This window comes from Penaeus japonicus, unplaced genomic scaffold (genome assembly GCF_977035675.1).
Source record: "Penaeus japonicus unplaced genomic scaffold, GWHDUDI00000001_assembly GWHDUDI00000019, whole genome shotgun sequence".
Lineage (NCBI taxonomy): Eukaryota > Metazoa > Arthropoda > Malacostraca > Decapoda > Penaeidae > Penaeus > Penaeus japonicus.
Window position 1 is genome coordinate 1,799,040 of NW_028234421.1, and position 9,966 is coordinate 1,809,005.

At 38.4% G+C, this 9,966-nt stretch overlaps 1 long non-coding RNA gene across 1 annotated transcript in view; it reads left to right on the plus strand.

Annotated features, from left to right (window-relative positions):
* The first annotated feature begins 4,015 nt into the window (after positions 1-4,015).
* LOC122261900 (uncharacterized) overlaps positions 4,016-9,966 on the plus strand; it is a 91,053-nt gene continuing 85,102 nt past the window's right edge. The window contains exon 1 of the long non-coding RNA XR_006223936.2: positions 4,016-4,115. This is a non-coding gene — a long non-coding RNA (uncharacterized LOC122261900). The remainder of the gene's footprint in view (positions 4,116-9,966) is intronic.

The window sequence follows — 9,966 nt, forward strand, 5'->3', positions numbered from 1 at the left end:
ACGAATGACACGACACGATACGCGAACGACACGACAAACGAATGACACGACACAGTACGCGAACTATACGACACACGAATGACACAGTACGCGAACGACGTGACACACGAATAACACAGTACGCGAATGACACGGCACACGAATGACACAGTATGCGAACGACACGGCACACGAAATACACAGTACGCGAACGATACGACACACGAATGACATAGTACGCGAACGACGTGACACACGAATGACACAGTATGCGAACGACACGGCACACGAATGACACAGTATGCGAACGATACGACACACGAATGACACGACACAGTACGCGAACTATACGACACACGAATGACACAGTACGCGAACGATACGACACACGAACTACACGACATGACACATTAAGCGAACTCTACATGGTGATCAGGTGTGTCGTGTGTCGTTCGTTCGTGCGTCGTGGTGTTTGTTGTGTGGTGTTGTGGAAGTTCGTGTACTGTGTTATGTCTTTTGTGTGTCGTGTCGTGTCGTTCGTGTGTCGTATAGTACGCGTACTTTGTCGTTCGTTTGTCGTGTCGTTCGCGTACTGTGTCATTCGTGTGCCGTATCGTTCGTGTGTCGTGTCATTCGCGTAATGTGTCGTTCGTGTGTCGTGTCGTTCGCGTATTATGTCGTTCGTGTGTCGTGTCGTTCACGTACTGTGTCGTTCGTGTGTCGTGTCGTTCGCGTACAGAGTCGTTCTTGTGTCGTGTCGTTCGCGTATTATGTCATTCGTGTGTCGTGTCGTTCGCGTATTATGTCGTTCGTGTGTCGTGTCGTTCGCGTACTGTGTCGTTCGTGTGCCGTATCTTTCGCGTACTGTGTCATTCGTGTGTCGTGTCATTCACGTATTGTGTCGTTCGTGTGCCGTGTTCGCATACTGTGTCATTCGTTGCCGTGTCATTCGTGTGCCGTGTCATTAGCGTACTGTGTCGTTCGTGTGCCGTGTCGTTCGTGTGCCGTGTCGTTCGCGTACTGTGTCGTTCGTGTGCCGTGTCGTTCGCGTACTGTGTCATTCGTGTGTCGTGTCATTCGCGTACTGTGTCGTTCGTGTGCCGTGTCGTTCGCGTAATGTGTCGTTCGTGTGCCGTGTCGTTTCGTGTGCCGTGTCGTTCGTGTGTCGTGTCATTCGCGTACTGTGTCGTTCGTGTGCCGTGTCATTCGCGTACTGTGTCGTTCGTGTGCCGTGTCACTCGCGTACTGTGTCATTCGTGTGCCGTGTCATTCGCGTAATGTGTCATTTGTGTGTCGTGTCATTCGCGTACTGTGCCATTCGTGTGCCGTGTCATTCGCGTAATGTGTCATTCGTGTGCCGTGTCATTCGCGTACTGTGTCATTCGTGTGCCGTGTCATTCGCGTAATGTGTCATTCGTGTGCCGTGTCATTCGTGTGCCGTGTCATTCCCGTACTGTGTCATTCGTGTGCCGTGTCATTCCCGTACTGTGTCATTCGTGTGCCGTGTCACTCGCGTACTGTGTCATTCGTGTGCCGTGTCACTCGCGTAATGTGTCATTCGTGTGCCGTGTCATTCGTGTAATGTGTCATTCGCGTGCCGTGTCACTCGCGTAATGTGTCATTCGTGTGCCGTGTCATTCGTGTAATGTGTCATTCGTGTGCCGTGTCATTCGTGTAATGTGTCATTCGTGTGCCGTGTCATTCGTGTAATGTGTCATTCGTGTGCCGTGTCATTCGTGTAATGTGTCATTCGCGTGCCGTGTCACTCGCGAACTGTATCCTCCACGCACCGTGTCGTGTCGTTGGCGTGTCTGTCGGCGCCGCGATCCGTGCGGCGAGGGGCGGCGCCGCGATCCGACGCGAGGCACCGGAGGCCAAACAGCTAACAAATTGGACATCCGGAACCGAAAGAGGAGTGATTAGCCAATCGGTGATTTGGGGGAAGGTTCTAATTGCGCTAATGACGGGCGCGGATGGAGTCGCGCGGAGGGTTGTTAGCGGTAAATGGTTCTTCCATAACTCTCGCCGTCACGCGATGGATGGCTGGATGGATGTTCGTTCCGCTGCCGCCGAAGAACCGCCGCCGAAGAACCGCCGCCGAAGAACCAACCGCCGAAGAACTAACCGTCGAAGAACCGCCGCCGAAGAACCAACCGCCGAAGAACCAACCGCCGCCGAAGAACCAACCGCTGCCGAAGAACCAACCGCTGCCGAAGAACCAACCGCCGAAGAACCAACCGCCGCCGAAGAACCGCCGCCGAAGAACCAACCGCCGCCGAAGAACCAACCGCCGAAGAACCGCCGCCGAAGAACCAACCGCCGAAGAACCAACCGCCGAAGAACCAACCGCCGCCGAAGAACCAACCGCCGCCGAAGAACCAAACGCCGAAGAACCAACCGCCGAAGAACCAACCAACCGCCGAAGAACCAACCAACCGCCGAAGAACCAACCAACCGCCGAAGAACCAACCAACCGCCGCCGAAGCACCAACCGCCGAAGAACGAACCGCCGCCGAAGAACCAACCGCCGCCGAAGAACCAACCGCCGAAGAACGAACCGCCGCCGAAGAACCAACCGCCGCCGAAGAACGAACCGCCGCCGAAGAACCAACCGCCGAAGAACGAACCGCCGCCGAAGAACCAACCGCCGCTGAAGAACCAACCGCCGAAGAACGAACCGCCGCCGAAGAACCAACCGCCGAAGAACGAACCGCCGCCGAAGAACCAACCGCCGCCGAAGAACCGCCGCCGAAGAACCAACCGCCGCCGAAGAACGAACCGCCGCCGAAGAACCAACCGCCGAAGAACGAACCGCCGCCGAAGAACCAACCGCCGCCGAAGAACCAACCGCCGAAGAACCAACCGCCGAAGAACGAACCGCCGCCGAAGAACCAACCGCCGCCGAAGAACCAACCGCCGAAGAACGAACCGCCGCCGAAGAACCAACCGCCGCCGAAGAACCAACCGCCGCCGAAGAACCAACGAACCAACCGCCACTTCACCGGAAGCGGAGGAGCGCGGCGGATAACACCTTCTAACTCACAACTCTAAATAAACTTTAACTACTTGCTGAAATAAAACCAAACAACTAAAAACAACTTACTTGCAGAGGCTAACCTAACCTAATTACAACGGGTTCGGCGCCGCTTTTATCGGGGCGAAGCGTAAACGTAAACAAGTCTCATTGCTGTAAATTGGGGCGATTTGTGGATTTTTTTCTTTCTTTTTTTTGGGTGGGGGGTGGGGGGATGGGGGGTTTTGTTGCAGATTCTTTTCTTTCGGATTGACCTGTTGATGTTGCGAGGTTTGCTGCAAATGGCTCTCTTGATGGCGCCGGGAGAATTGTTATGATGTATGCGTAATTTTTTCCCTCTCTCTCTCTCTCTTCCTATTTTTTTCTTTCTTTTAATTCTTCCTCTCTTTTTATCTTTCTTGTATAAGTCTATTATTTAGGGATTTTTTTTATTATTATTTTTTTTCAATTTTAGGAAGTAACGGAAGTAAACCATAGAGATTCCTGTAGACTTGCCGTGATGGTGAACCTCCCAGCGTTCAGCAGTGACCGAGGCAGTCCAGCCTGCAGGAGCCCCCCCACCCTTCCTCCTAGCCCCAGCCTTCCCCCTCCCCCCCCCCCATATCCTTCCAGTTCGCCACCAGTGTCGGGCGGGAGGGGCGGGCGGGCGGCGGGGGGCGGGGGGCAGGGGGCGGGGGTCAGTCAGTGGGTGGCGTGGTCCCGCCCACTGTCCCGTGCTCAGGTGCGCTGCTTACCTGACCCCTACCCGTACCCCCCTTCCCTCCCCCCCTCCCCCCTTACCTCGAAAATGACTTCTTAGTCGAGTGATTTGCATAAGTAGATATCTAGTCCATTTTTAACGTGTCTTGCAGCGCCGAGATCTCCCTCTGCGCATTGGGAACGCACTAAAAGTGTCCGTCCCAATGGCCAAAAAAAGGGCAAATAATGGAAAAGATGGTGGTGGCGTTAGTGCGGCGCGCTGCCACCAGATGGCGTCGGGTCCAGCTGGAGGTGAGAGAGTGAGGAGGCTCCGACAGCACCAGTCCGAGGCTGTGACCCCTAGTGACTAGACGGTGGCTCTCGACGCTCCGACCTTCCTCCGCCTCTCTCCTCCGCACAGCAAGTAAGTAGAGCCGTTATGTATCCTCTTTGCGGTAGACTGGAGAAGTGGGATTGCCAGCGCGGCGCCACTCGTCGGGAGAAACGATGTTATTTCGGGAGATAGATAGGAGCGCGCGCGATCAGGGCGAGCGAGCGAGCGGGCCGCGTTCCTTGTCGGTGGGGGGTGAAGGTACAGACAGCAGCCGAGGCTCGCTGGTCGCAGGTAACTAACTAGCTAACTAACCCGCCGCCGTTGCAGCCGACGACGTTCTTCTGTCTGCCTCGTCGTCCTGCACGTGAGACTGCGACGGAGTGACACTGTCGAACGTCGTGTCGGCCTGACAGACAGACAGACAGACAGGCGGGCGAGCGATCTCCCAAAACTCGACATTTTCCGAGAATCGCCTCGCCGCCGCTAAGCGAGAACTTCTCGAAATGTCACGCGGCGCCAAGCAAGCAGCGAAGTGGTCGGACTCGTAAGGTGCCGCCGCCGCCGCCGTGGAGCTGTCACAATGCCACCTGTAGTGCCAACAGGCCTCGGCGCGGTCCCTGCCCAGAGCCTAGGCCTACGACCGGTTTGGGGACGTTCGCGAGCTGCTAACAGGTGATTTACCTGTACATTTCCATCCGATCCCGCTCTTGCGAGGTCGGGTCACGCAGCAGAGACCAACACCGACACCCTGTGTGTGACCTGCCGCTGCCCACTCTGCCTGCCCTGCGAGTAGGTGGACTTGGTTCAGAGTTACGACGAAGTTCGAAAGAGAGAGAGAGAAAATAGCTTCCAGATTTCGAGTGGATTTTGACTCTCGTATTTTTTTCTTGGACAAATCTGGGGATGGTTTTATCCGTAAGGTTAACTTCGACACAGAAAAATACAGTTTTATTTTCCTTGCCTTTGAGACAGCCAATGACCGAGATAAACAGGAGACGAACTAATTCTACGATGGAGAATTATACCATTTAAACCACAGCCACAGATAGATATAGAAAATATATCATCATAAAGAAGTAGGGGAATAGGATGGTAACTAAAAAAAAAAACTAAGATAACCACTAAGAGATATATTAACCAACCTTTGAACAGTGCAAATGCTTTCGAGAGAGAGAGAGAGAAGTCCGTGACACCGTGACTGCGGCGTTTCGTTGTGCACTCCGCCAGTCAGCTGATGTAGAATAGCGTGTCTATAATACATCAGTATAAGAATAAATCACACAGCGCCAGCAATTAATTCACAGCTAGCCAGTCTCTAGTGTGTAAGTGCAGCGGCCCGCAGGATAATATGGGTTATTCGTAGCTACAACTTAGTTATTCCACAAGATTTGTGTACGGCGGACACGAACCTCCTCCACCCTTTTCCCCTAAGGGTTCTCCGGAGTCTTAAGGGTCTCCCCCCAAAAAAGGGCGATTTTTTTTTTTCTTCCCAATCATCACAATTCCTAGGGCCGTGGGGAGGAGGTGGGGGGAGGAAGGGGAGGAGAGGAAGATGTTGTTATTCTCGGAAAACACGTGATGTCCTTTCCAGGATTTTCTCCGTCTTCTTAAAACCACACCAGGCGATATAGGTTTTTGATTTAAGTTAGGTCTTCTCTTTTCCGAATTCGGTTCTGCTGTTTTGAGAGAGAAAGAATAGAGGATTTTTTTCCCGACACCGGAATTGCCTTTTTCTATAATTTTTGAAGACAAATGGCAATAGCTCTATTACAAGGCAATTGCTGTATTCATCAAGGGGAGAAGTACAGTATGTAATCTCGAGGGAGGTGCTGTTCTGTTGCTCTTCTGTGTGATCTGTTTACCGTGATCGAAAAAGTTGCATTCCTTTCTTCAAATTTGCATTCCCTTCTCAAAGTTGCAATCCTTTTTCGAATTTTCATTTCCTTCTGAGTTGCAATCCTTTCTTCGAATTTGCATTCCCTTTTCAAAGTTAAAATCCTTTTTTGAATTTGCATTCCCTTCAAATCTGCATTCGTTTCTCCAAAGTTACAATCCTTTTTCGAATTTTCATTTCCTTCTCTGAGTTGCAATCCTTTCTTCGAATTTGCATTCCCTTCAAATCTGCATTCGTTTCTCCAAAGTTACATTCCTTTTTTCTTTCAAATTAGCGTCCCCTTCTTAAAGTTGCAATCCTTTCTTTAAAGTTGTATTCCCTTCAGAGTTGCATTCCTTTCTTCAGAAATGCATTCCCTTTGCGTTTATGTGAATCTTCTTTTATTGATTTATCATGCAGGCAATTGAGTCCGATTGAAGGGTTTCCTTTATCATTCTCATCGGATGAAATTTTCCCTGAAGTCATATTAATCTTAATCTTTGAAGGTGTCGCCATATCGTCTTAAGATTATTATTTTTATATAATTTTGTTAAACATCTCTATGAAGAAATGTGATCCATGTCTTTACTTTGTAAGTCTCTTTCGATCTATTATCTATCTATGTATATATGTATATCTGTTTATGTATCTATCTGTTTATGTATCTATCTATATATATATATATATATATATATATATATATATATATATATACTAATTATATATGTATTATGTATATATTATGTACATATATATATACATATTATCAATATATATATAAACTATATATTGTACATATTATATATATATATAAATCTATACCATATATATTACCTAGCAAATATATATATATATTCCCAATAATCTATCATAACTTATAGTAGATATTTATGTAACTATATTATATTATATATAGCTAATGAATTTTGTATATATATATGACTATATATATTATATACTATATTACTATATATATCTCGTCAAATACTATATATATATATATGATAACATATTAAATACTATATATCCTGTATATATATATATATATATAATTATATATATATATATATATAATATATATCTATCAATAGTCAATATATATATATATATATATATATATAAATATATTATGTAAGTATGATATATATAATTACTATATATATATATATATAATATATAAATGATTTAATTCCTTGTATACTTCTACATATACCATATATCAATATATATATCTTAAGATATAATATATTATATATCGTATATATATCATATATGTATTACTATATATATATATATATATACACCAGTGTCATATATATTATATATATATAAATGCATATATATAATAAGAATATATCTATAAATAATATATGATGATATTATAAATTATATATATATATATAGAATACTACTACATATAGTATATAATCAAGCCAACCCCCAAATATTATATATATATCTTACTATTATATATATACTATATATTATATATATTATATATATATATATATATAATATATAGATATACACATTAATATATGTATAGATATAGCGTTATGTATTTATATATACTGTACTAAATATACATCACTATATATATATATATTTGTGTGTGTGTGATATATTACATATAACGTATATATATATTCATATACGTATATATAATGTATTACTCATATATAATATATATATATACGTGTTATATATAGTATATATATATGTAATATAATATATAATATATGCATATATATATATATATAATATTTATGTGATACATTTAATATAAATATAATATACGTATATATAATAATATATAATACTATATTTTACTATATATATAGATCATAGATATATAAATGCAAATCTATCAATCTAAATATATATATAATTATTTACTCTTATTAATATATATATATTATATTTATATTTTGTACTTAAGGAGCATAATATATATGTATATATATATATATATATTATAAGTATATATACGTAAAATATGTATATATATATCAGCCATATATAGGTATACTATATGCATACACATATATAATATATATCATATATATACTATATATCATGTTTAATATATATATATATATATATATATATAATTGATATATCAACGTATATATATATATCATAATATAGAATATAATATATATATATCCTTAGTATATATGTATATATATATTTATATATATATATATATATATATATATATATATAATATTATATATATATGTAGATATATATATAATATAATGATATAGTTAGATATATATAATATTTATTTTTTTTTTTTTTTATATGCATATATATATATATTATAATACTATATATAATATATATACTAGAATATATTATATATAAATTTATATATATATATATATATATATATATATAGTGATTATTCATATGTATATAATGATTTGTATATTTACATAATATATATTATATCATTATATATAGATATATATATATATGATATATTAATATATATATATATTATATATATGTTGTATGTATATATATATACTTAACAAAATGTTATATATTATTTATACTATGTATGATTTTATATATATAATATATATATATATATGTGTGGTGGTGTGGTGTATTTGTGTGTGTGTGTGTGTGTTTGTGTGTATATGTTTGTATTTGGTATGTATTATATTAATACCGAAAACTATAATATATATATATATCATATATATATATATATTAATATATATATATACGTATTATATATCATGATATATATGATATATTTATAAATATATATATATATATATAATACTATATATATCATTATAATTTATAATTATATATATTGAATATTTCTTATGCATAGATATATGCTATATATATATTATATATATATTATATATATATATATACATTATATAAATGAATATATAAATGTTATATATAAGAATATTATTAATGTATATATATAGTATACTTATTGCATATATATAAATAAATATACATTACTATAGTTATATATATTATTTCTTTATATATATATATATATGTATATACATATATTATTTATATATAAATTAAATTAAATCTATATATAATATATATATATATATATATGTGTTGTGTAGGGGTGATGTGTTGAGTGTGTTGTTGTGTGTGTGCATGTGTGTGGTGTGTGTGTGTGTGTTGTGTGTGTGTATTACACATAATATATACATATATTCATATAACTATGTATATATATAATATAGAGATATATGAATATAATTATAACTATATATATATATATGACTTATATATAATATATATATATGTTGTATATATTACATATATATATCATACACTATACAATATATTAGAGATAAATATATAAAATATAAAATAAATACAGAATAATAATTAAATATATAATATATAATATACCGATTTATATCGTTATATAATATAAGATACAGATATATATACATATTATTCATATACATAAATCTATATTATATATATTTATTATATATCATAAATATATACTGTTATTTTTAATACATTAATATATATATATATATTATATATATATATATATCATATATATATATAGAGAGAGAGAGAGGAGAGAGGAGGAGGAGAGAGAGAGAGAGAAGAGAAAGAGAGAGAGGAGAGAGAGAGATAGATAGATAGAAGATATATACTATATTTATAGGTATTTTTATATATATATAATATATATACATATATATATATTTAAATATATATATATATGATATATATTATATATATATATATATATATATATACTAGATATACATATATATATATGCATATACATAAATATATATTATTATATATACAGTTGATATAGAATGTATATCGTATATTTTATATATATATATAGAGAGAGAGATGAAGAGTGAGAGTGAGAGAGAGAGAGAGAGAGAGAGAGATATATATATATAATATATATAATATTTATTATATATAATATATATTTATATATATATATAAATATGTAAACTATATAGGTATATATATATATATATCTTTATATATACTTCCTATAATATATAAACTATATATATTTTTATATGG